We start from the raw sequence: 26181 nt of genomic DNA, 5'->3' as shown, positions 1-26181 counted from the left end.
ATTTCTTTTATGAAACACAGATTTACATTTCCCAATTTTCACTGAAACATTTCTTTCCACGTGAATATTTTTTTAGAGACCTCAAATTCAATATGCCCCCAAGTGAAGCTCATCAATTTCCCCTCCAAACTACTCATCTTCACTGATTTCTTATCTCAGATAATAGCTTTACCACTTACTACATTGTTCAAATGAGAAATTTTAGTATCTCCTTCAGATCGTCTTATTCTCCACTTCTATTCAGCCACCAGGCTCTGTCAATTCTGTCTCATCTTCATTCCTGTGGCCACTGCCTTGGTTCAGGGCCTTCAGTCAGATGCCCTAATTTGGGACTTGAAATCTGGGGGAAGCAATACAAGGTCAAGGGTGTCTACAACCTATTTGTGGTGGTACCCGAGGCAGAGTGAGAGTCAGGGGACCTCTGGAGACTGTGTCACATAGGTAACATATCTTGACTGATATTTGCCCTCCAGCATCTCTTGGTTCCCATCTAATTTCTCAGCCTGATCGTCTAGTCTTCCTGTCTATCCTCTGTATGTTTTAAATTATTCTGATAGATTCCTTTTCTGTCATTTATTCAGAGTTGATTCTAGTTGTCTGCAACCAGGAGTTCTGGTTGACGCAAGGAGTAATTGGAACAGTTGAAACATAAGGAGAAGAAGAAGGTTGTGATGTCATTAAAGTGGCGGAACACGTGGGCTCCCTGCTCTGGGGTCCGACCACTGATGTGATGGATACACTACCAGAGCCACTGTGATGGATGTGGCATTTCTCTGGGAGGCTGGCCAAGCAGCTGCTGAGACAGTTTTTCATTTGTTCCTTTGTTCTTAAACTCCCATTACCTCTGACAAAGACTTTGCCCTTGACCAAACTTTTGTCAGGCTCCTCTGAGCCCTCTTTGTGACTCTGCCTCATTCCTGGCCCAAGGTTTGGCCTGGAAAGCCCAGTTTTAGCAAGAATCTTGCTAGGCTAGCATAGAAAGAATCCCCCACCCTGGATATCTAATGAAGTTCCTCTTAGTAATTTTCTATCCAGTGACCCCTGACTATTGCCTATAAACTGCCAGCTACCCATTCCTATATTTAGAGTTAAGCTCATTCTATACTGAAATCTTGCTTCCTTACTGCAGTAGCTTGAATAAAATCTGTCTTGTTTTAAACAAGTGTCCATTGAAGTTTCTTATTAATACCTGTGTTTATGAGTGTTTTCTGTTTCTTGAAATTCAAAAAGTATCTTGAAAAACACAAATGTTTTGTAATATTAAAATTTAAGCATATTGACTGTTTTATTACCAACTTATTGTTTTCTTTTTTTCATTTATTTTTATTAGTTGGAGGCTAATTACTTTACAATATTGTAGTGGTTTTTGTCAAGGAATCAAAACATTTTATTTTTGTTATTTCTTGGATTCACTTTTTCTGTGAAAAACTTAAATGATGACATATAAGTTAGAAAATATTATTTGATGTTCTAATATTCCATTCATACAAAGAAATTCAGGTACTTATCTGTTATAGAAAAAAAATCTATGTATTGCCACATGCTTTGAATTCAAAGTAAAACATAAACAGATACAAATAGTAAAGTCTTCAAGAATCGACTTAGCTGTAGAGGAGTACTCGGGGTCAGTGTCAATCAGGTCAGCTTTCCTGGAGGAGGTAAGTTGTGAGTCAGCTGGCAAAGGAGTTGAGAGTCAAGGATTAGTAGAAATAATGGGAGAAGCATCTTAAAAAGAGGACTTATGATGCTCTGTTCTGGACATGGACACTCTGTCCACAGGCTTCTGACAAGTCACTTTACCTTTCTGACTATGTTTCTTCTTTTGAGCCCCTATTTTCTACTCTGATCTTTGTATTCAACTGTAGCATGTGGTGAGTCCAGGTTTGGGGGCTCCTTTCCTAGAGAGCGGAATGAGGAATTTTGATAAAGCACATCTAGAATTCCAGAAAGTGGAGCTGAGAAACCAGGTAAAGAATGAATAAGGAGACTTCAGGTGGTAATATCACCTCCAGTCCTCACTTGTTCTCTGTGCCCTGGATGCCTCTTTTGCCCCATCTCTTCTCCTAAGCACTTGCGGGCTCCAAGGACTTGTGGTCTCTGAAAAGACCTGCCCTCCAGGCATGAAGAGGCAGAGCCCTGTCCCTGCATGGGGGGTGGTTTGGCCAACTCAGCCTGACTAGGGCATCCCCTCCTGACTTTCTCTATCCTACGTGCCTGGGGGATGCAGGGAGTGATTGCATTCTCTTACATCTCTCTGTTTTTCAGTCCTCTGGTGTCTTTAGTGGGACTTATTACATTCCAAATGGCCTCTGTTTGCAGTTTGGAGTTCTGCAAGGATCTAGTAGTAATTTAAAAGAAGCTTTTCTAAACTTTAAAGCAGTTGAGAGACCTAAAATTCCTTCATGATTAATTTTCTATTTACAACATTATTGTTATCAGTTGTGACTTTTGTAGTTTCTGTGTTCTAATAAATGATTAATTTTGTTGACCATTTATAGTACTTTAAAAGACTGATGTTAGGGGAGTATAAGGTATAACGTATTTCTATTAAGGCATTCTATTAGAACATCTCTTTATTATGGTTTTTCTGTTAATGTTGCCTGGTTTTCTAACAGGTTTTGCTTATTTTACTTTAGGACTGTTTTTTAGTACATAGCTACCATACACTCATAGTGGATTATACTTTTTATAAATATAAAATGTTTCAGTTAGTTCAGTCACTCAGTAGTGTCTTGACTCTTTGCGACCCCATGGACTGCAGCATGCCAGGCCTCCCTGTCCATCACCAACTCCTGGAGTTTACTCAAAGTCATGTTTGTTGAGTCGGTGATGCCATCCAACCATCTCATCCTCTGTCATCCCCTTCTCCTCCCACCTTCAATCCTTCCTTCTAATGAGTCAGGTCTTCACATCAGGTGGCCAAAGTACTGGAGCTTCAGCTTCAACATCAGTCCTTTCAATGAATATTCAGGACTGATTTCCTTTAGGATGGACTGGTTTGATCTCCTTGCAGTCCAAGGGACTCTCAGAAGTCTTCTCCAACACCACAGTTCAAAAGCATCAATTCTTCGGCGCTCATCTTTCTTTATGGTCCAACTCTCACATCCATATATAACTACTGGAAAAACCGTAGTGTTGACTAGACAGACTTTTGTTGGCAAAGTAATGTCTCTGCTTTTTAATACACTGTCTAGGTTTGCCTTAGCTTTTCTTCCAAGGAGCAAGCATTCTTTTAATTTTATGGCTGCAGTCACCATCTGCAGTGATTTTGGAGCCCAAGAAAATAAAGTCTGCCACTGTTTCCATTGTTTCCCCATCTATTTGCCATGAAGTGATGGGATCAGACACCATGATCTTTGTTTTTTGAATGTTGAGTTTTAAACCAGCTTTTTCACTCTCCTCTTTTACTTTCATCAAGAGGCTCTTTATTTCCTGTTCTCTTTCTGCCATAAGGGTGGTGTCATCTGCATATCTGAGGTTATTCATATTTCTCCTGTCAATCTTGATTCCAGCTTATGCTTCATCCAGCCCAGCATTTTGCATGATGTACTTTGCATATAAGGTAAATAAGCAGGGTGACAATATACAGCCTTGACGTACTCCTTTGAAGCAGTCTGTTGTTCCATGTCCAGTTCTAACTGTTGCTTCTTGACCTGCATACAGGTTTCTCAGGAGGCAGATAAGGTAGTCTGGTATTCCCATCTCTTTCAGAATTTTCCACAGTTTTTGTGATCTACACATAAAATGCTTATCTTGGTACAAATCTTTAAGACTTTTGTCTTTAATTCTATTTGTATGATAGTAATATCGAAGCGGCTCATTTTCTGTATGTGTACAATATCTTTATCCAATCTTAAAGGAGCAATTGCAAATCAATAGAAAGAGAATCACTAGGAAAAAAATAGGAAAGGATATGAATAGGCAATTCACAACCACACTGCAAATGGCCAATAAATACTTAAGAATATTTAGCTTCATGATTGTTAAAGACTTGCACATTAAACCAGCAATGAGATAACAGCCATTTCTTATCTATCATACAAAGATGAAACAAAATGAATACACAAACCAATGGATATAATTTTAAGGAATAATATTTTCTAATAATTTATTAAAATAAATAAGCAGAGATCTATACAAGGATTTGACCACAGACCTATTCATTATATTGTTGTTCCTAACAGTAAAAAAATTGGAACCAACCTAAAAAGAATATTCTGTAATATGAGAACATTTTCATGATATCTTGTAGACTAAATATCAGGATGTACAGATGCATAAAGAGCTTCCCTGGTGACCCAGATGGTAGAAAATCTGCCTGCAATGCAGGAGACATGAGTTCAATTCCTGGGTTGGGAAGATCCACTGTAGAAGGGAATGGCTACCCACTCTAGTACTGAGTAAAAATACAGAATACTCCCGTATTCTTGCCTAGAGAATTCCATGGACAGGGGAGCCTGGTAGGCTACAGTCCATCTGGCCACAGAGAGTCATATACAACTGACTAACATATATGCATATACATATATGTGTTTATGTGGGTGTATATATATATATATACATATATATATATATGTATGTGCATATAAAATAATTTTTTTTAAAGAAAAGAGAGATGGTAGAGCATTTCTCATAAAAACAGACTGTAATAGTGCTCAGATTATTGTGATTTTTTTTTACATTTTCACAATAAATGTGCATCATTTTTAGAATAAATCAGTGTAAAAACTGTATTTAAAAACCTTTGTATTGTAATTGTTTAAAAGAGGTTGGAGGTTTTAAATAAGAGAATGGTACTACATTTTACATAAGAGAAAGTGTTAGGACTCGTTCACGGTGAATTCACTATGTACTTGTATAAATATTGAGATCACTTTATGGATATATTTGCAAGGTTTTCTTCTTTAGAGATTGATATAAAAATTTTTACCTCTTCAATGTGCTACCTTGCATGTAGTCAGATCTGTTTTATCACTGATAATCATTTCATTGTTTAGTTTGGTTCATATGACATAGAGAGACAAAGTTTCTAAATTGGGAATTTTTGAAAGGGAAACAATTTGAACAAAAAGATACTTCTTATGATGTAGAATTATAGAGGAGGAGACTTTGGCTTCAGTTCCATTATAGCATTCAATAATTTCCCACATCATTGTGGTCTTTATGTAAAAACTAGACAGTAAATGTAAATTATTGAGTCTTTGATGTACTTCAGATGCACAGCTCCGTTCTGCAGTTCCTTAGCTCATCAGGCAGGGAGAATTCCAAACTCATCAGGTTTGGGTGAATTTCGCTTCCAGCCGCTGGATGGCAGCTAACCTCCACTAGTGGTTGGCTGTTTCCACATCTCTCCACAGTTTAGGCTGCATCATCTAACATACTGTGCTTGAAAGGAAAAAAGAAAAGAACCCAACATGTAGTATCTCTGGATTAATCTCATTTTATTAACCTTCGAACATAAGATTTTATAGGGCATAAGACTGAAATGCCGTAAATCTTGTAACTGGAATTCTGAGGATTTCTTTTTAAAAAGAAAAGAAAAAAAGGCCTGGTAAGCCTAAACCTGTTGATTGCAGGCACGAAGCTCCTTTCATGCATCTATGAATCCATTATTAATAGTGGAGTTTTACCAACTTGACATTCCCCTACTGCAAAAATATTGCAACAGCAATTCCCCGTAAGGAAAATATTTGTAAACCTTAGTGGATGGCTCGAAGCAATGGTAAGTTGATGCTTAGTATATTGAAATTCACTCTAATGAATAATTCAGTTCACAAAATTCCAGTTTGCAATTCTATCCCATTTGATAATCTCTCAGTAAAATGATAATAATAATAAAAAAAACACCTGTTTGTATATTTCAGTGCCAGAAAGAAATGTTTGAGTTGATTGTCATGTAATCCTTAAGCTTCAGTCTAGGCTAATTAAGGAAAGTAGAATGCAGAATAAGTGAGTATATGTCCTCTATTTAATTAAGGACACAGAAAGAGGAAGAAAACGGACACAAGAGGGGCTGGAATTTGCCTTTCACGTTTATCAGTGCTTCCTTCTGTCACATACTCCAAATAACACTATCACTATCAACGCAACACATTAAAACAGGAAAACAACAGCAAGGATGAGAACAACAGGGGCATGAAAAACAACACCTTCAAGAGGGCTAAAAAAATAGAGGTACGACTTAACAGAAAGAAATATCATTTTTGGTTTATTACTATATACACTACGTGTGTGTGCATGTTAAGTCACTTCAATCATGTTGGACTCTCTGTGCCACTATGGACTGTCGCCTGCCAGACTCCTCTGTCCATAGAATTTCCCAGGCAAGAATACTGGAGTGGGTTGCCCATGCCTTCTTCCAGTGGATCTTCCTGCCCCAGGGATCGAACCAGAGTCTCTAACGTCTCCTGCATTAGCAGGTGTCTTTACCATTAGTGCCACCTTGGATGCATATAGACTATAGGTTAATTTAAAAATGATCACTTATGTGTGAGATGCTGTGTGATTCACAATATTCAAAATCTTCGCTTCCGAAAATATCCTAGCACAATTTATATTTCTAAAGTGTAATTAATATTCAGGATGAAAACCATTTGAGTTAGAGTGAGCAATAGAATTTCAGAGAAGGGAACCCTGAGATTCAGAAAGGATAAAACAGAGGAAGGGACATGGGGACATACCCTGGACACATGAATAGGACTTTGACCTGCCCAGGATGGGAGTGGATTTCAGACAGATTCTGAAGGTATGTCTGGAGAAGAACATGGACCCCCATTTCCTGAGTGGGCAATGGTTGATGTCCTTGCACAAGGATGAGGTTTGTAGGAAAGAGCAGGAGGTGGCTTGAAGCTCTTCTTTCTTCACTGTTGCACATTTTGGCCAGAACCTCCCCTCCCCTTTGCTATTCCATATATATCAGAATAAAATAGGTATATTTAAATGAGAGTTTGGACCTGATTTTAATGAGATTTAATCTCTGTGAGAGTTGTGTGGGTGCTAAGTCGCTTCAGTTGTGTTCCTCTCTTTGCAACCCCATGGACTGTAGGCCGCCAGGCCACTCTGTCCATGGGATTCTCCAGGCAAGAATACTGCAGTGGGTTGCCATGTCCTCTTCCAGGGAACCTTCCTGATGCAGGGACTGAACTTTTACATCTCCTGCATTGGCAGGTGGGTTCTTTACCTCTAGTGCCACCTGGGATTACTGTAAGTGTCAAATAGAACTAATTAGAGAAAAAGTCTGATAGAGTGCTTACCATTTAGAAAACTTTCTCTAGGATAAACTTTGGGGACTTAAAAAATGTTTTCCATTTCATTAATTTTCTTTTATTTATTTATTTTTAAAAAGTACACATGTGATTCCCCAATGAGAATAACCGTTTGGAGGAAAATTACCTTCAACTGTGGTTCTTTTAGTCATAATTGCCTTGCTTTTGCTCCTAGGAGATTGCTGTTTTCAGCTCTGTGCATTTTCTGGATTAGAAAAGCAATAGATTTTCTCCTATTGCTCTGCATCACACAATGAATCACACCTTCAATTTTGTTTTCCTGTGCTTTGTTTTTATAATGTAATAAGCCATTCGGCACACCATGTTTCCTTCGTTCTGTTGTTTGGCTGAAAAACCCACTTGTCAGGCAACGCGCCTGTGGTCTGCCTTAGTCTTTAGGTTGATGGTGTGATCCTGATTTGCTTCAAAATGGTGCTCAGGATGGCAGGAAAATTGGTGATGATGTGAGATTTGCTTGAGAGATCATTTTCCTTTAGGCTTTAGGATAAGAAAGGAGGGCGACTGAAGCAGATGGGGAGGTTAAGAGAATGAGGAAGGCCTAGATGTAAAAGGTGGGATGGGCCTCACTCAGGAAATTGACAGTGATATGAATGCTGGAGTGACTTCATGGGGAACAGGGAGACAGTGTCTTCCTTCTAGAATTTTCTCTGGGAGGAGATTCAAATGTTAAAGCTTTGTTTTGGTAGAGGGGGAGGAAGGAAGTGGAAAAGCAGAAAGTATTTTCTCCTGGCTCACTGTAGCTTACTCTGAGAACACTTACTGTGGGAACATCTTTATATTCTGCTTCCCTGGTGACTCAGATGGTAAGGAATTTGCCTACAGTGGAGGAGACCTGGGTTTGATCCGTGGGTCAGGAAGATCCCCTGGAGGAGAAAATGGCAATCCGCTCCAGTATTCTTGCCTGGAGAATTCCATGGACAGAGGAGCCTGGCGGGCTGCAGTCCATGGGGTTACAAAGAGTTGGACACAACTGAATAACTAACACAGGAAAGGAAAATGGTACAGACTTTCTTAGAGCTTTTTAATTTTTTCCTTTGGTTTTTAGGTATCCTGTGGTTCCTACTTTAAGTGATTGAGGCTAATTTCAAAGCTGAGTTTCATGAAAAGTTTTCTTATCTTTTAAACCTTATTGAGTATTAAGGGTTTATTTTTGATATACGACTTGATATTGTAGGCTGGATTCCAATAAACTTTGACAGGTTCTCACAACTTAGTGCTTTATTATTGACTAATTGTGGTTTTTGTCTCCTTTGCTAGATTATAAACTCTTTGTATCTTATAAACTCTTTGTATCTTATACCTGAATAACATACAGGTTAATATAATAATAATATATAATAAACAATAATATAATATAATAAATATATATTTTAAATAAATATATAATAAATATAATAAATAATAAATATATTAATAAATAATAAAATATTTATTATGTATGGTAGATGTATCCAAGAAGCTCAATAAACATAACAGTAGTTGACTTTGATAAGATTAATGATCTAGACAAAAACATTTTCTTAAAATATATAAATCACACCTAAAATATGGAAATAGGAGAGGAACTATACAACCTAGCTTTATTCTTTAGAGTCTTTCTCTGTATCTTTGGTTCCTTTTAAGCAATAATCTTCCCGTATTTTTGATGATGTCATGTTTGAAAGTTAAAACAATCCAAAGAAATTAATTGTTCAGATTAATTTCATGTCAAATGCTAAATCACCAGTTAAGGGCTACATTTTAAAAATCTTTGCCTTATTTGAGCCTTCATGTTTTCATACTTTGTACCTTTATGTCCCCATAATAATGGAACTTAATCAGTGAGAGTTTATTTATGTAATTAATGGTTCCATTTCACTTGAATATTTGAATCTACCTGGGCTCTGCCTTTGAATACAAGGCCCAGTGTCAGCTGTTTTCAGTGGAGAGGTTAATAATTGATGGAAAATCAGGGAACTGGCAATTAAGTAGCCGGAACTGGATACTGCATTGTAAAGCACTGTTAAGTGTACTTGCGATAGGATCGTATGTATATGTTGTTGTTCAGTCTCTAGGTCGTGTCCAACTCTTTGCAGCCCCATGGACTGCAGCATGCTAGGCTTCCCTGTCCTTCACTTTTTCCTGGAGTTTGCTCAAACTTATGTCCATTGTGTCAATGATGCCATCCAAACCTCTCATCCTCTGTCGCCCCCTTCTCCTCCTGCCCTCCTTTCCCAGCATCAGTGTTTTTTTTCCCCAGTGAGTCAGCTCTTCCCATCAGGTGGCCAAAGTACTGGAGCTTCAGCTTCAGCATCAGTCCTTCCAATGAATATTCAGGACTGATTTCCTTTAGGATAGACTGCTTTGTTCTCCTTCCAGTCCAAGGGACTCTCAAGAGTCTTTTTCCAGCACCACAGTTCAAAAGCATCAATTCTTCAGCACTCAGCCTTCTTTATGGTCCAACTCACATCTGTACATGACTACCGGAAAAACCATAGCTTTGATTCTATGGATAGGAACCATATGTGTGTGTGTGTGTGTGTGTGTGTATGTGTGTATACATATAAAGATTAATATTGGGTGTCCCTGCTCTGTCAGAAAAGTTGTAATGCTGGTTTTGGTAAGACGTAAGCATTGACACTCATCTTAAAGAAGTTTTGGAAGAACATTTGATCTGCATGGCAATTTTATAATTTAGTTTGTTAGCAATAAAATGAATTTACAATTATTTTTAATTAATTTCTTTTTAAATTGGAGGATAATTGCTTTACAATGTTGTGTTGGTTTCTGCCATACATCACCATGAATCAGCCATAGGTGTACATATGTTCTTCATTCACTTAATGGGCAGTGCAAAAATCCAGAAATATAGCTGTGATGTGGACAGATCCATCCCTGATCTCAGAGTTTGCAGTGGTATTGGTGGAGGTCAGAGGTCACTAAAAGCAAAGCATCTGAGCCTCCCCTTGAACTCTGACCTTCCATCAGCTGCTTTCTTTCTGAAGTGATCATTCTTGGCTCTGACTGGACATATCTTCCTTTGATATCTCCCCGAGTTTATCCTTAACCTTTTCAAAGAGAGACAGAACATTCTTTCTAGAAATCACTGCTTGGTTTCAGATAAATAGATTTTCTGAATCTGAGCACATTCTTGTAATCAAAAGTTTTTCTGCCTCGTGAATCAATGCATCACTTTCCTACCAGACCCCTTGGCATGGATGTGAGTGCTAACCACCAAGTTTATAAATATGTCTTGGTTATTTTCATGGGTTTTTGTTTATGATAGTGTTAGTTGCTCAGTCATGTCTGCCTGTCTGCAACCCCATGGACTGTAGCCCGTCAAGCTCCTCTGTCCATGAAATTCTCCAGGCAAGGATAGTGAAATGGGTAGCCATTCCCTTAAATATCATATTAAAAGGGTTTGCAAAGTCATGATATCATACCCCGGGAAGTTCCCCATGATGGTGGCTAAGTAATGTGCTTCTGAAGCCTGGGATGTTGTTCTTTGCTGCCTTTAGAAGATGTCTCTTGAGTGAATCAACTGATCATCCCTGATAATAAGATTTGATTTTTACACTGAATGCCGTTTGACAGACTTTATTCTCTGGAGGCAAGGGACAAGATTTTGAGATTACCATTTCATGACATTTTAGCACAAGAGAAAAGCAGAGAGATGCAGGATTCCGTAAGAATTCTGATGTTTGTTCGTGAAGCTGACTCTCTACTTTCTTCTTTCCCTGTTGAATAAGCACAGCTGTGGTAATGGCAGAGCAGCCTCAAAATGGTCCTCCAGTGATCCCTGGGCCCCTGACCCTCACCTCTGCTGCTGTTACGTTGGCTTCCTGAAGGTCTGTGTGTGTCTGCTGGTGGGATCAGCGGGAGCCGGTGGATGGGGGATGTGGAAATAACACTCATGTCTCAGTGTTACTCACTGGTCCTTGACATCGTCATTTTCAGAACCAGATCTTGGCATCTTCATTATCAGACTTATGTAAGGAAAGATAGTTTCCTCCTAAATAGATACCTGATAAACTAAATCAGAACCAAAAGAGATGGAATATGAGTTGGCGTTTCTGTTGCTTTATGTTTGGGAAAAGGATCATGCCTCAGCATCTTAGAAAGCCCATGTGTGGAACAGTAGCAACAGACAGGTAACAGAAAGGTCAAGATCTTTTGTATCTACAGCTTTCACAAAGCAAGAACTATCCCATTAATAAGGATTCTTGGGCTTCCCTGGTGGCTCAGTGGTAAAGAATCCGCCTGCCAATGCAGGAGACGCAGGTTTGATTCCTGACCCAAGAAGATCCCACATGCCTCGGAGCAACCAAGCCTGTGCACCACAGCGATGGAGCTGCCGAGCTGCAAGTACTGAAGCCCGCGCCCAAGAGCCCATGCTCCGTCACAAGGAAAGCCCAGCGATGAGGAGCCCCTCACCACAACTTGAGAGTAGCCCCCACTCTCTGCCACTGGAGAAGAGCCCACGCAGCAGTGAAGACCCAGCACAGCTAAAAAACATAAATAGATACATAAAAATTATTAAAGAAATAAGGATTCTTTTCACATCTCTCTAGTTAATACTTGTCTTACTGTTTGGACCTTGCATTTCGGAAAGAACATGTAATTAAGGCATAGGATCATTCCCAAGCTGTTGCTTATCTTTTAGATTATAACTACAAACAAGATGCTAATTAAAGAAGTGTTGTTTTTCTCAATGGTGTGCGAAATAGTGCCAAAATTTTGGTCTTAAATAAAGAGCGAATGGGGTAACTGAATGAGGCAATATGATCCGGAAGGGACTAATATGAAAAAATTATAACCAGGCTAAGTAGCTGACTGAAGAGCAGAATACTGGATGGACTTTACTACCATGAATTCTGTGATTTGCACCTAAAATTTGATTTTCATATCTTCATTTGGAGCCCCTCAGCTTGTGCTTAGGTTTGGGAGGAGAATCTTAAAAAGCACTGCAACTTAATTTTTTAAAAAGTTTTTATTGAATATAGTTGATTTACAATGATGTGTTAGTTTCAGGGGAACAGCAAAGTGATCCAGTTATACATATATGTATTTATCTATTCTCTTTTAGTTTCTTTTCCTTTATAGGTTATTTTAAGATACTGAGTGTAGTTACTTGTGCTATCACATAGGTCCTTGTTGGCTATTTATTTTATATATAGTAGTACATTTATTTTAATTCCAGACTTCTAATATATCCATCTCCCCTCCCCCCTTTGATAACCATAAGTTAGTTTTTCTGTCTGTGAGTCTATTTCTGTTTTGTAAATAAGTTCTACTTGTATCACTTTTTTAGATTCCACATATTAGTGATACCATATGGTATTTGTCTGTCTTTCAGACTGACTTCACCTAGAGTATGATAATCTCCAAGTCCATCCATATTGTTGCAAATGGCATTATTTCATTCTTTTTCATGGCTGAGGGTAGTCCATTGAAAGCACCGTAGCTCTATACACAACAAGTGTCATGGTCCTGGGAACATCATTTGTTCAAAATTGGGCATCTAGAATGGGAAAAAATTTCTATGGGAAAACAATATTATCAAAGATGTCACAGCCCTGCAAAGTTAAAGTCATCAACCTCATTTCAGATGATTCCAGTGATATCATAATTTTCCAGTGTTTTGTTTGCCGTGTTGTAAGATTGTACTTGAAAAATTCATGTTAAGATAATGTTTTGATTACTTTAACATGCTGTAGGCTTGGGATGCAAGTGACAGAGATCACTCACTTACTTCCTGCGTCTTGCTTAGCTGCTTACAGGATGGTGCCTGTAAGATCATCTGGTCACCTACTTCCTGTTGTTTATGGGCTGGGATTGGAGTGGCAGCTGGTTTATTAACATCGTACACTCAACCAGTATTTGGGTGTCAACACTGAAAACGTGGCTTCCCAAAGCCAGGACAATGCTGTTTCTATGAATGCATTGAAGTGTTACCAGAGGAAAGACAAGAAATCAGAAGGTTGCACAAAAATTCCCAATTCTTACACTTTCTGCTCAAAAGGTACTATACAAAATAGCATCTGGAATGAGCATTAACACTGAGCATCTCTATTCTTCCAGTCTATACCTGCGGAACCATGGGTGTTCTGTTTAGTGGATACTTTACTCTAAATGCATCAGCTTTCTGTATTGTTCTTTGGGATTTCAATTGTGTTTCTCCCTTCCTCTTTTGAATTTTGGCAGATGAGGCTGCAGAAAACTTATGCATCTTTTTTAGCTTTTGCTGTACATTTTGAACTCATGGCAATCATAGCAAAACCAGCATCCTGCACCACTTAATTAAAGTTTTCAAAAATTTTTTTGAGGGAAGACAGCTAAAGTACTTATTGAATCCACATATGATTAGTTATCTTTCTTTTAATTGTGAGTTTTTTCTTTCTTTTATGAATTTAGAAGTAAAGAGAAAGATACTGGATGTTCTTGGTCTCACATATACTGACCTTGGTCGGGAAGATCCCCTGGAGAAGGGATAGGCTACCCATGCCAGTATTCTTGGGCTTCCCGGTTCAGTGGTAAAAAATCTGCCTGCCGATGCTGGAGGCTCAATCCCTGGGTCAGGAAGATCCCCTGGAGGAGGAAATGGCAACCCACGCCAGTATTCTTGCCTGGAGAAGCCCATGGACAGAGGAGCCTGGCAGGTCCAGAGTGTTGCAAAGGGTCGGACACAACTGAACGACCAAGCACAAGCATACTGACCTTCATGTTTTCAAGATGAAAAGACCAATAGGAAAAGCAAAGAACCAGAGCTGTATTTCCATTTCTTTAGTATTCTTTTCTCCAACATGCACTCCTTCTCTAGATTCTTCCATTCCTGTTGAGTTATTCTTCACTTTACCAAGCTTGACACAGCATGGAATCACCTTGGACAAATTCCAATCACCATGGAATCCCCCATTACCAGTTGTCAAGTTCTATCTATCTGTTTCTCCCCTCTTCTTCAACCAGGACTTCTATATGGGGGTAGCTTAGGGGTGGCAACATGGTGGATGGGATAAAAGAACTTGCCTCTTTTTATCTAGCTTGTTTGTTTTTGGCCAGTGCCATGCTTCATGTGGGGTCTTAGTTCCCCCACCAAGAAGTGAACCTGTGCCCCTGCATTGAAAGAGTGGAGTCTTAGCCACTGGACTGTTGAGGAGGTCCCTTAGCTTGTTTGGTGTTGAGTGGATCAGGTGACCACTGTCTCCACTCCCTTATTAAATCCTTTATTTCCTCATGCCTAGGATTCTGACTGCAATCTTCTTTTCCTCCCATTCTTCAGCATAAGCTTCCTCCCATCCAAGTACTAACCAGGCCCGACCCTGCTTAGCTTACGAGATCAGACGAGATCGGGCGCTTTCAGGGTGGTATGGCCGTAGACACAGCATACGCTTCCTAATCAAGATTTCAATCAGCTTATTCTTCAGTGACTCCCTAATGCCGGTGAGGACCACCGCAGGTTGGTTGACACCCGCAGTTCAGCCTCACATATTCTTCAGAGATTAATCACGCATATTTCTGTACAACTGTAGCACCAGAAAGGCTTTCTTTTGAAATCCAACCTCTGTGCTTTGCTGGTGATACTTTCCTTGTATGTTATGCCCTTACATCTTCTTATTTAAATCTTACTCTTCTTCAGAGCTTAACTTGAATCTACCTTCTCCAAGAAGTTGTCTTTGATCATTAGGTATCACTGTACTGTATTTCATCTGATCTCAGCCATCATCAGATATAAGACACACCACTGTTTCCTTAACCACTAAGATAGAAAAAACAACTGTCATTTAATCCAGGCTACACTGCTTTCTAGAATTTTTTTTAATTGAAAAAGCTCTTTATTCAACTTAGTTAACTGAACATAGACTTAAACATTTGTTGTTGTTTAGTCACTCAGTCATGTCCAACTCTTTGCCACCCCATGGACTGCAGCATGCCAGGCTTCCCTGTCCATCACCAACTCTCCAAGCTTGCTCAAACTCATGTCCACTGAGTCGGTGATGCCATCCAACCATCTCATCCTCTGTTGTCCCCTTCTCCTCCTGCCTTCAATCCTTCCCAGCATCAGGGTCTTTTCCAATAAGTCAGCTCTTCGCATCAGGTGGCCAAAATATTGAAGTTTCATCTTCAACATGAATCCTTCCACTGAATATTCAGGGTTGATTTCCTTTAGGATTGACTGGTTTGATTAAACCTAGATTTAGAAAAATCATATGTCACTCTTGTGCATCTATACAAATATAAATGTGATGAATTGGTTAAGAAATTTCCAAAGCTGCTTCTCATCGAGGGTCTGACTCTCCTGGGGTTTTCTTTCCATCTCCTGTCATGTAATCTGTAAGTTGTGATGCTGGTGTTTTCTTGATCTTCCCAGAAGATGTCAGTGGAAGAGTTTCAGAAAACAACCAGGACACACGTTCCTCCCTCAGATGGATTTCCAGTAGTTTGTTGACTGTGTTATCGAGGTGCTCCAGTGGCCTTATCCTGACACCTGGAGTGACAACTGAGTCTGCACAAACTCTGGCCAGGATTTCTGTCAACCAACAGTTAAAAGTGAATAGCAGATGTGACCAATTTCAATATGGTTAAAAGTGCAGAAAAATGTGCTACTCAGAATGGATTGAGATATGGTACTTTCTCATCCCACTTACCATTTTTTATGCTGCCCCCTTGTATCATTGTTTACAAGGCCATTAAACTGATGAATGTATTTAATTCTGCTGGGCCTCACTGAGACATTTAGAAGCAGAAATCTGTGAAAAATGTGTAGATGGTAACGATTAAAACCTGGATCTACTCTTTCTCTTGGGATATATTGGGAAATCAAGAGCAAAATTTTGAAGCAGCTCTACACTGAAATTTATGTGTTGGGTTAAATTCCTTGGGAATTCATCCCTATGTTGGTATTGTTACTAATTGTAGTCATAACTTTTTTTTGCAAATAAAACATATTATCATAATTTTCATGTATTAGGTACCTGTGAGGATCCAGGAATTTTACATAATCACAAGTCTGTTAGGCAGGTGGGTTTATTTCTAATGCATAATTTAGGAAACAAAAGCTCTGATGTCATATAGCTGAAAGAGAGCCAATCTGGGATTTAAACCCAGGTGTGTCTGACCCAGTTGGCGCTAGTGGTAAACAACCCACCTACCAATGCAGGAGATGTAAGAGATGTGGGTTCGATCCCTGGGATGGGAAGATTCCCTAAATAAATGGCAATCCACTTCAGTATTCTTTCCTGGAGAATCTTGCGGACAGAATCCCATGGACAGGCTGCAGTCCATAGGGTCGCGCAGGGTCAGACATGGCTGAAGCAACTTAGCCTGCTCACAGCATGCGTGTGTCTGACCCCAGAGCTTGCCCTTTGTTACTCTACCGCAGTAGGTTGTACGTACAGGGCTGCAAGGCTCAAAGTAGGTAATTCTTCCTGATTTAGCAATGAGTTCAGGAAACTTCACACTTTGGAATTTAATTACAAATGGCAGTAATTTAGAACACAGATCCAAGTGAAGCTTGCATCAAGATTTCCTTTTTTATGGCACTTTCCACAATTTGTAATCATGTTTTATTTATAATTATGTATACATTTGTATGTTGTTTATTTCATATCTTCCCCCAGTGAAGGCCGGCATGTTGGCTTTTCATTGCTTCTGAGATCTACATGTTTTACATTTTAATGTCTGTGAATTCAGAATGCAGCCTAAAATTGAGGTTCTTTTTAAGTGTAATTGGCAGTGTTTTATTTTTCTCTTTGGAGGTCCTCTAAAATAATTATGCATTTTACAATGAACATTTTTTTTAGTGTTTGATTAAGTGTGATTTTTAAAATTAAATTAATTTATTTATTTGGCTGTTTTGGGTCTTAGTCTTACATAATCACTGGTCCACGAGACCTTTGTTGCATCACGTGGGATCTTTTGTTGTGGCACATGGGCTCTGGAGCACGAGGGCTCAGTAGTTGTGGCATTGGGGCTTCGTTCCTCTGCAGCATGCAAGATCTAGTTCCCTGACCAGGGATTGAACCTGTCTCCCCGAATTGCAAGGCTGATTCATAACCACTGGACCACCGGGAAGTCCCAAGCATGTGTTTTAATTAGCTGCTCTATGCTTAATACATAGTACAGTGCCTGGTCCTATAAAAAGTACTCACATTTGCTGAATGAAGAGTGAGTGAATGAATGAAAGTGAAACTTTAAACCTTGCCTGAAGGTACTTGGATTTCTGGATGAAGTCGCCTGCCTATATGAAGTTCATTGTCCACTCTTGTATTCTCATTATGTCTGACTTGAGACTTGTGAAATGGTCAATATATTCAGCTTGGAACAATGGCCCATAAAGATGGGGCTGGAGGACTCCTCAGCTTAAAAGTTCCTGTAGGAGGAGGGGGCAGAAGGAGAAGGGGGTGGCAGCGGATAAAATGGTTGGACGGCATCACTAGCTCAGTGGACATGAATCTGGGCAAATTCTGGGAGAGAGTGGAGGACAGAGGAGCCTGGCATGCTGCAGTCCGCGTGGTGGCAGAAAGCTGGATGTGACTGAAAAACAGAAACGACGAGGTGTCTCGCTTGCTGAAGCCATCGCCTGGTAGAAAGTACTCATGGGAAAACTCACCCGAGTCTCCCTCTGAGCGGCGTTTGATGCCCCTCTCCAATGACCAGAAACCGACTTTACTGTCAGCTGGCAATTAGGCGGCAGGGGGTCAGATGCATGCTTGTGCTTTGATTGGTTTGTGCTGTAGTAGTGGTTTAGTTGCTAAATTGTGCTGAGCACTGAAGAACTGATGCTTTTGAATTGTGGTGTTGGAGAAGACTCTTGAGAGTTCCTTGGACTGCAAGGAGATCCAACCAGTCCTTCCTAAAGGAGATCAGTCCTGAATGTTCATTGGAAGGACTGATGCTGAAGCTGAAACTCCAATACTTTGGCCACCTGATGCGAAGAAATGACTTATTTAAAAAGACCCTGATGCTGGGAATGATTGAAGGCGGGAGGAGAAGGGGAATGACAGAGGATGAAATGGTTGGATGGCATCATCAACTCAATGGACATGAGTTTGAGTAAGCTCCGGGAGTTGGTGATGGGCAGGGAAGCCTGGCATGCTGCAGTCCATGGGGTGGCAAAGAGCTGGACATGACTGAGCGAGTGAACTGAACTTGAGACCTCATGGACTGTAGCCCACCAGGCTCCTCTGTCCATGGGATTTCCCAGGCAAAAATACTGGAGTGAGTTGCCATTTCCTTCTGCAGGGGATCCTCTCAACCCAGGGATCAAACCCCGGTCTCTTGCATTGCAGGCAGGTTCTTTACCCACTGAGCTTCCAGGAAAGCCCCTCATCTGTGCTACTTGATGACAATTCTCAGTGAACCTCCTTCACTCAAGGGGATTCCTTAAGACACCTACTGTCTTGAGGCTGAAATTCAGCCCGAGGTTGAAAGACTGCAGTTTACTGCGGGGCCTCGAGAGAGCCATGGTGATGCCTGCCAAACCCAGGATGAATGCCATCAGCCATCTGTGGAAATCTTCCCAGAAAGTAACTCTTCCCAAGAGAGATTCTTGTATTAATAAATGAGCTGCTGATGAAATGACGATGGTGCCTAAAATACCATTAGGGAAGCTGCGATTTCAATGTAACTAATGAAAGATAAATGGTGACATAGTGAATTTCATCTCTGTCCTGAGGTCATGTGTTGACAGAGGATTCTTGGGACTGATACTTAGATCCTGAGCAAGGAGGATGAGAAAATACTGTGATTTGACCTTTCATCCTGGCACAGAGGAGAATGAGGGCTAGTCTAGATACTGTCTTCATTCATGGTTAGGACAGAAAACAGTTGCTTGCCTATACCCAGAGGCTGACTAAAAACTATCCCGTAAACCAACTTTAACTTCCTGTGTTTTTTGTGTATGTGTTTCTTTTTAAAAAACATTTATTTATTGATTGGGCAGCATGTAGGATCTTCAATCTTTGTTGCAGCATGCCAATTCTTAGTTGGGGCATATAGGATCTAGTTCTCTGATCGGAGATAGAACCCCAGTACCCTGCATTGGGAGGTGGAGTCTTAGCCACTGGACCACCAGGGAAGTCTCTAGTGCCTTGTTTACCAAACAGTATTTAGGTCTAAGTGCTGTCTCTCTGTTAACTCTCCACATGGAATGAAATCACTGCTCGGTTGCTCAATCGTGTCCAACTCTTTGTGGCCCCATGGACTGTAGCCTACCAGGCTCCTCTATCCATAGAATTTTCCCGACAAGAATACTGGAGTGGGTTGCCATTTCCTTCTCCAGGGGATTTTCCCAACCTGGGGAACGAACCCGTGTCTTTTTCGTCTCCTGCATTGCAGGCGGATTCTCTACCACTGCGCTACCTGGGAAGCTATGTATGGAGGCCCCTTCCCTAATGTTGACTATTGAAGTGAATCTCCCAAGTTCAGGTACCAAACTGACATCCAAATTAGCAGTAGGTATCAATACCAAATTAGCATGCTGGCTTTCAATTGGGTCTCATGTGAGAGTAATTAGCAAGATCTTGGTAGGATTGGTCCCCTGGTTCCCGATTTATCCTTGGATGACCTGACTGGATTTGAGTTCCTGAAACTTGAACTTTAAGGACTAAAACCTGGATTCAACATGTCCAACCTTAAATGTCCTGCCATTTATTTATCTTGACGAGAGGAATCACACCTACTAGACTTCTCAGATCACGTTGGCTGTGATTCCGCATCATGTCTTTACAGCAAGGATGATCAAGATCTTTAGTCACAGAGAATAAATAACCTTGGTTTATTTGTAAGTACAGCTCTGTGAGTGCAAGTAATTTATGGATATCATTTGCTATTTGCATATGAAGTAGGCTTGTTTTTTATGGGGAGAAAATGGCTCCATTGGCTTACAATTAGCCTACCTGACAATCACAATTAGTCACAAGCCTGGCAGTTAATCGAGCACACAAAAGTTGTTTAGACAAAGATGGACTGAATGTCTTGTGCAACTGATTCAGAGCTGTGGCTTCTCTGTTTTCTGTTTTGATATGGTTTAAAGTTACTCACTGTTCAAAGAAATGATTCAAATATCTCTGTTGACTTCAAGCTTACTGTTGGGAAGTGTCTAGAATTAAACGAACCTCAGCGGTTGTGTTGCAACCCAGCTGTTCAAATGCATTGATAGGTTGATAAGCATGAATGGGAGACACAGTTCAACTGTATAGTGTGTAAACAGTATTGCCCTAACAACACAGGGCTTTGGAAGAGAGGAGAGGCCAAGGCAGAGAGCCTCTAGAAGGAAAACTTGAATTCAAGTATAGGTTTTAGTTTTTATTCCATTTATGGTTCATAATACATGCAAATTGGACACGTAAACATGTGAACTTCTGGTCCTCCAAAAGACTTTTCATCTGAAAGCCTGTTGGATGATGAATTGGTCCCCCAGGAGCTAGAAGATCATTCTGGAAGAGTCTGTGAGCTGAACAGATTGCTGGGATGTTTAGGATCGGCAGGCGACAACTCTGGAAGCAGAGTGTCACCCGCGTTTTAATGGTAAGGAGCTGCTGTCTGTGAGCTTGCACATGTCTTAGAACATCATCTCTTACACTTGTGTGCAAAAATTCCTAAACAAGTTCAAAGTCGTGTTCTGATGAACCTGTGAGAAACATGTTTATCTAGTAATTTTTTGGATAGTGCATAAGGCTATATGTTATTTCAAATTTAAAATTAAAAAGGAGTTGCATCTTTAGGCTTTTCTGCACCTTGTCACCTAAACTGTGGCTTCTTGTAGAAATACAGGCTCCATCTTTTGGGATAATGCTTGTTGTTCTGTTGCTAAGTTGTGTCCGGCTCCTTGTAACCCCATGGATTGCAGCACATTGGGCATTCAAGCCAGGCTCCTCTGTCCTTCACTCTCTCCTGGACTTTGCTCAAATTCATGTCCACTGAGTCAGTGATGCCATCCAACCATCTCATCCTCTGTCACCCCTTTCTCCTCCTGCCCTCAGTCTTTCCCAGCCTCAGGGTCTGTGCCATTGAGTCACCTCTTTGCTTCAGGAGGCCAAAGTATTGGAGTTTCAGGTTCAGCATCAGTCCTTCCAATGAATATTCAGGGTTGATTTCCTTTAGGATTAATTGGTTTGCTCTCCTTGCTGTCCGAGGGACTCTCAAGCGGCTTGCCTGATGAGAAAAACCCACTCAGGGTGCTTTGGTGACTGCATTCTTCTAGACCCATAAGCTTTTGTTGGTGATGAGAATTTATTAAGGCAGCCTTCTTTAAAATGACACCCTGCCACTTACCCTGTCCCCTACCACCTTCTATGGGCCCAGAAATGTGGTCACAGACCGTGAGCTACAAGGATGAGGAATGAGCTTCCCTTAGCCTAGGACTCAACTCAGCAGCTTTGGATTAGGCAGATGCATAAAGAGGTGTTTGGAGCCTCTTCCACTGATGATTAATGTCAGAAAAAAATTGAGGTTTCTCCAAAACTCTGTTGTCAACATTGACCCATGCTTCCTCAGGGCTTGATTGCTGTATCTTTTATGCACCCCTAGCATCCTGGATGATTCTGGCCAGGCTTGTAGCTCATGTCTTCCACTGCAAAACACAGAAACATTGTCTCTGTTTTTCCTAAACTCTCTGCCACCAGCCACCCTCCTTCCCCTAGCCCCACCATTCTGAGGCATCTCTCCCAAGGTCAGCATCTTCCAGCCAAGCCCTTGAACTTGTTGGCCTGAAAACGCTTATTATTTAAGACCAAGTACAAGCACCACCTTCTCTGAGAAGCCTCCCTGACACTTTAGGAGGAGGTGGGGACTCCCTTCCCTGGGTCCTCCCAGCACTTTGATGTGTGAACTCTCATCACATCACTGCAGTGAGATGGCATTTGTCTGCTGTGAGTTCCCAGATGACTAGATATTGCCTCCTCCATCTCTAATAGCCTTCCCTTAACCCAGAACCTGGTACTTGTTGTTGTTCAGTTGCTAAGTCATGTCTGACTCTTTGTGACCCCATGGACCTCAGCTTGCCAGGGTCAGAACCTGGTACTAATACACCCTAGTTTATGCTTTTGCAATAAATTGAATTAATTAAATGTTCACATGTCTGAATATTTTTCCTCTTCTTCACTTCTCTGTGCTTCACTACCAAATCACAAAAATGAAAATTCCTGATAACATCGCGAGTATAATGAATGAATTGGATTCTTTCTTGGCACTAGTTATCTTTTAGAAGTATATTAAGTTTTTTGGAAGTTTCTATACATTTGGGGTGCTGGTTCTGTTTACCCCCCTGATGTATGATATTAACAGAATTACCTTAATAATGTTGCAGTGTATTATGTAAGTAATTACACATTTTCTGTTTAGTGCACTCATTTGATGGTTTATTAATACCTTCATCACCTAAAATAATCAATGACAGAGATTCCCAAACTGCTTAAGGTACAAAATTAACCTCTATATTTAATCTTAGTCTGCAACTATTACTGTAGTGATGCTATATTGTCCTTAGATTATTGTAATGTAATAATTGACTCTGTTCAGAATAAACCATAAGCTCTCTGGATTTAGAAAAGTCAAACCATGTATCCTTTTCATTGTATAATAAACACAAATGCTTGTCAATGATAAAACTTGAAATAATTCTGTATATATTGACTCAGGCATCATGATGCCTGCCCCACCCCTCTTTTTTTTTTGGCTTTTCTCAAAGATGAAGAATGCTTAGTACCTACTTTCAAGCGTACCATGGACATGAATTCCAGACTCAACAGATTTTGTTTTTCTTTCTTTCCCTAAAATTAAACTGGGATTTGCCAACCTTTAGAAAAAAACACCTGAAAGATTTATGAGAGTCCTCTTGGCCTAAATTCATTTAATTGCAAACCTAGTTTTGAAATGGGGGCAAGTTTTCTCCCTGCTGCTGAAATATGCATCATTCATGTTTTCCACTTACATCCTGATGCTAGGGATTACAGCTGCTCACTGACTTTCCCGGGCTTGCTAGGTTTCTCTAAACAGTGATTCTTGAGGGGGTGGGAGGTAGAGACTGGTTGGGGAGAGAGGGCACCTCCTTCCACTGCTGAGAAACTCCCCTGGAGGGGCCGTTGTTCCTCAGGGAGTACACAATGGAAGCCAAGCCAAGAAAGGAACCTTTGCTCTCAGATTCCTTTTGAAGGCTGAAAAGATGTTGGTGTTGTTATTCTTCGGCAAAGTAGCCAAGCTGGTTTCAGGGTTCTCTTAATCAGGCCCAGGCGTGTTTGGTCCTGTGAGCACCTTTCACGTGCACAGATCAAAACAGTTTCCTTGGAACTTGGGGAGGTGAATGGCTCTAGGTCACAGCGGTCCCCAACCTTTTTGGCACCTGGGACAGATTTAGTGGAAGACAGTTTTTCCATGGCCTGGGGTAGGGGGAATGGCTTTGGGATGAGTCAAGCTCATTACATTTATTGTGCACCTTATTTCTATTTTTATCATATCAGCTCCACCTTAGATCATCAGACATTAGATCCTGGGGGTTGGGGACCCTTGTTTTAGGATGTAACTGTGGGGAGTGGGCAAGTACTGCTTGTTAATGCCTAGGTGGAGGCTCCCAATCCTGAAGGAGTCACAGCTTGACATGGCCACGTAGTCACTACACCATCTCTAGACCCCGGGAGAATGTGACTCGAAGTGCAGAATCCACCCATTCCACAAGTATCGGTTGACCACCTACCCTGTGCCCGCCACTGGGCTCCACAACACTTTTGGGCCTCGTGGAGTTGAGCTGAAACCCGTGCTTCCTATCAATTCTTGCACGACTCAAATAATGAGAGAAAGGAAAGATCTAGAGTTACAGGGATCCTAAGTTCCTAACTCAAGTGAAAACCTTGTGGTGTTTGTAAATTATGATCATGTCATCAAATGCTTTCCTTTGAGACAGTGTTCTCAGGCTGGGCCACCACTGTAATCACAAGGGGAGCTTTTGGGAAACACACCTCTACACAAGAGGGGTCAGAGTTTCTGGGGAGACAAAGGAATCAGCGTTTTAAAGCCTCCAGGTGATTCTGATGAGCATCAGCTCTGAGCATCGTGGTTCTTTGTGATGAATAAGGGAGGTTTTGGGACTTCAGCCCCGTGTCATATACAATGGGGCTTCCCTGGTGGCTCAGTTGGTAAAGAATCCGCCTGCAATGCAAGAGACTCAGGTTGAATCCCTGGGTCCGGAAGATCCCCTAGAAAAAGAAATGGCAACCCACTCCAGTATTCTTGACTGGGAAATCCCATGGTCATGGATAAAGTGAATGATGACATTATATATGTATTTTTTTTAGCAAGTGAGTGAAAACCACTTGAATTATATGGCCTCTGTTGCTCAAGGGGACTTGGAATTGTACAAGAGTGGTATTCCTGATTTTGGACTAAAACCTCTGTAGGATTGGAGGAAGAAAGAATACATGGGCATGTGAAGGCTAAGCCTTTAAAAATTTTTTTGAAAATGTTTTATTTTGTATTAGGGTATAGCCAATTAACAAACAATGTTGTGATAGTCTCAGGTGGACAGCAAAGGGACTCAGCTGTGTATATCCATGTATTCATTCTCTCCCAAACTCCCCTCCCATCCAGCTGCCACATAACATTGAGCAGAGTTCCCTGTGCTAGACAGTAGGTCCTTGTTTGTTATCTATTTTAAATATATGTGTGGGTACACCTCCATCCCATAAAGTCTCACTAAATCTTGGTCAGGTTCAGACATTTGGGGTGTAGAAAATGGACTCTAAGTTCGGTTCAGTTCAATTCAGTTGCTCAGTCATGCCTGACTCTTTGTGACACCATGGACTTCAGCACGCCAGGCCTCCCTGTCCATCACCAACTCCCAGAGTTTACTCAAACTCATGTCCATTGAGTTGGTGTCAGAGTTTGGATTATGGAATGCTGGGGGGAGAGGAGGTAAGGTGGTGATGGGGACACACCTCTAAGCAGGTTTTGGGTTGGCTTGGGTGAAAAATCCACATACAGTGACGGGTAAGGAGGGGTCTTCTATATGCTTGGAAAGAATGATGGGTAAGGGAGTTGGTAAATGGGGAGATTTAGGGGCCCTGAAAACTCCAGCAATAATAGATAAGATTCCAGAACTTACTCTCAGGTGGAAAGAAAATTGATGGGACCGTCTCTGTTGAAGTGCTAGCTAGCTCTTTGCGATGGAGAGGGAGTGCAACTCCTTTTAAATAAAGGAGGGCTTCCCTGGAGCACCTGCTGGGAGTGGATTAGTCAGCCTGGAGTGTCTCTCCCTCCCAGGAACCACTCTGCTCAAGTGCTCTTAATGCGGGAAGGAGGTGTCACACTTCCTCTGCAGATGTGGCCCTTCACCTGGAGAAGTGACATAAAAGGGGAGGAAGGGACGTTAAGATGCCAGAAGCGCAATGGGGAGTGGAGCCTTGCTCCCTTGCGGTTCTTCCAGCCAATTATTAATCTTCCAGCAGGTTCGGATGGTCCAGGAGGCATCGTCACAGAGCAGCCTCTCCCAGCGAGGAAGCCGTGCCCTGTGGGTTACGGTGAAAATGCTGGGAGACAGAAAAGGGAGGCTTTTCTTTGTTGGAAGACATGGAAATTGGGTTAACTTGGAGAGGGCCCTTTCATTTGTAGAAATGAGAAGCAGAACTGCTTCCGTCTGTTTCTGTAATTCAGCACGTTTGAATGGGATGTCGGCTAAGTGAGGTTAGTTATAGTGGCTGTGAATTGAGGGGGAGCCATAATCCATACTAATGATGGAGTTCCGTGCAGTGGTTTCTGCTGAAGTCATAACAACGTGCAAGACCCAGGAGCTTATTGACTGAATTCTGCACCTGCCACGGACTCACATGGAGCTAGAATAATTTGCACCAGTCCTTAATTACATGAGAGTGACTTGTGAATGATAAACTTGGTTAATCATCCCCTGATTAGATAGCAATTGAGGCTC

At 41.0% G+C, this 26181-nt stretch overlaps 1 protein-coding gene across 1 annotated transcript in view; it reads left to right on the top strand.

Moving 5' to 3' along the window:
• The window catches only part of DNAH5 (dynein axonemal heavy chain 5), a 317085-nt gene that overhangs the window by 32561 nt on the left and 258343 nt on the right, over positions 1-26181 (top strand). The window lies entirely within an intron of this gene.

Source organism: Cervus canadensis, chromosome 16 (genome assembly GCF_019320065.1).
Source record: "Cervus canadensis isolate Bull #8, Minnesota chromosome 16, ASM1932006v1, whole genome shotgun sequence".
Lineage (NCBI taxonomy): Eukaryota > Metazoa > Chordata > Mammalia > Artiodactyla > Cervidae > Cervus > Cervus canadensis.
The sequence above is the reverse complement of the archived record's forward strand: the minus strand, read 5'-3'. Positions and strand labels throughout refer to the sequence as shown.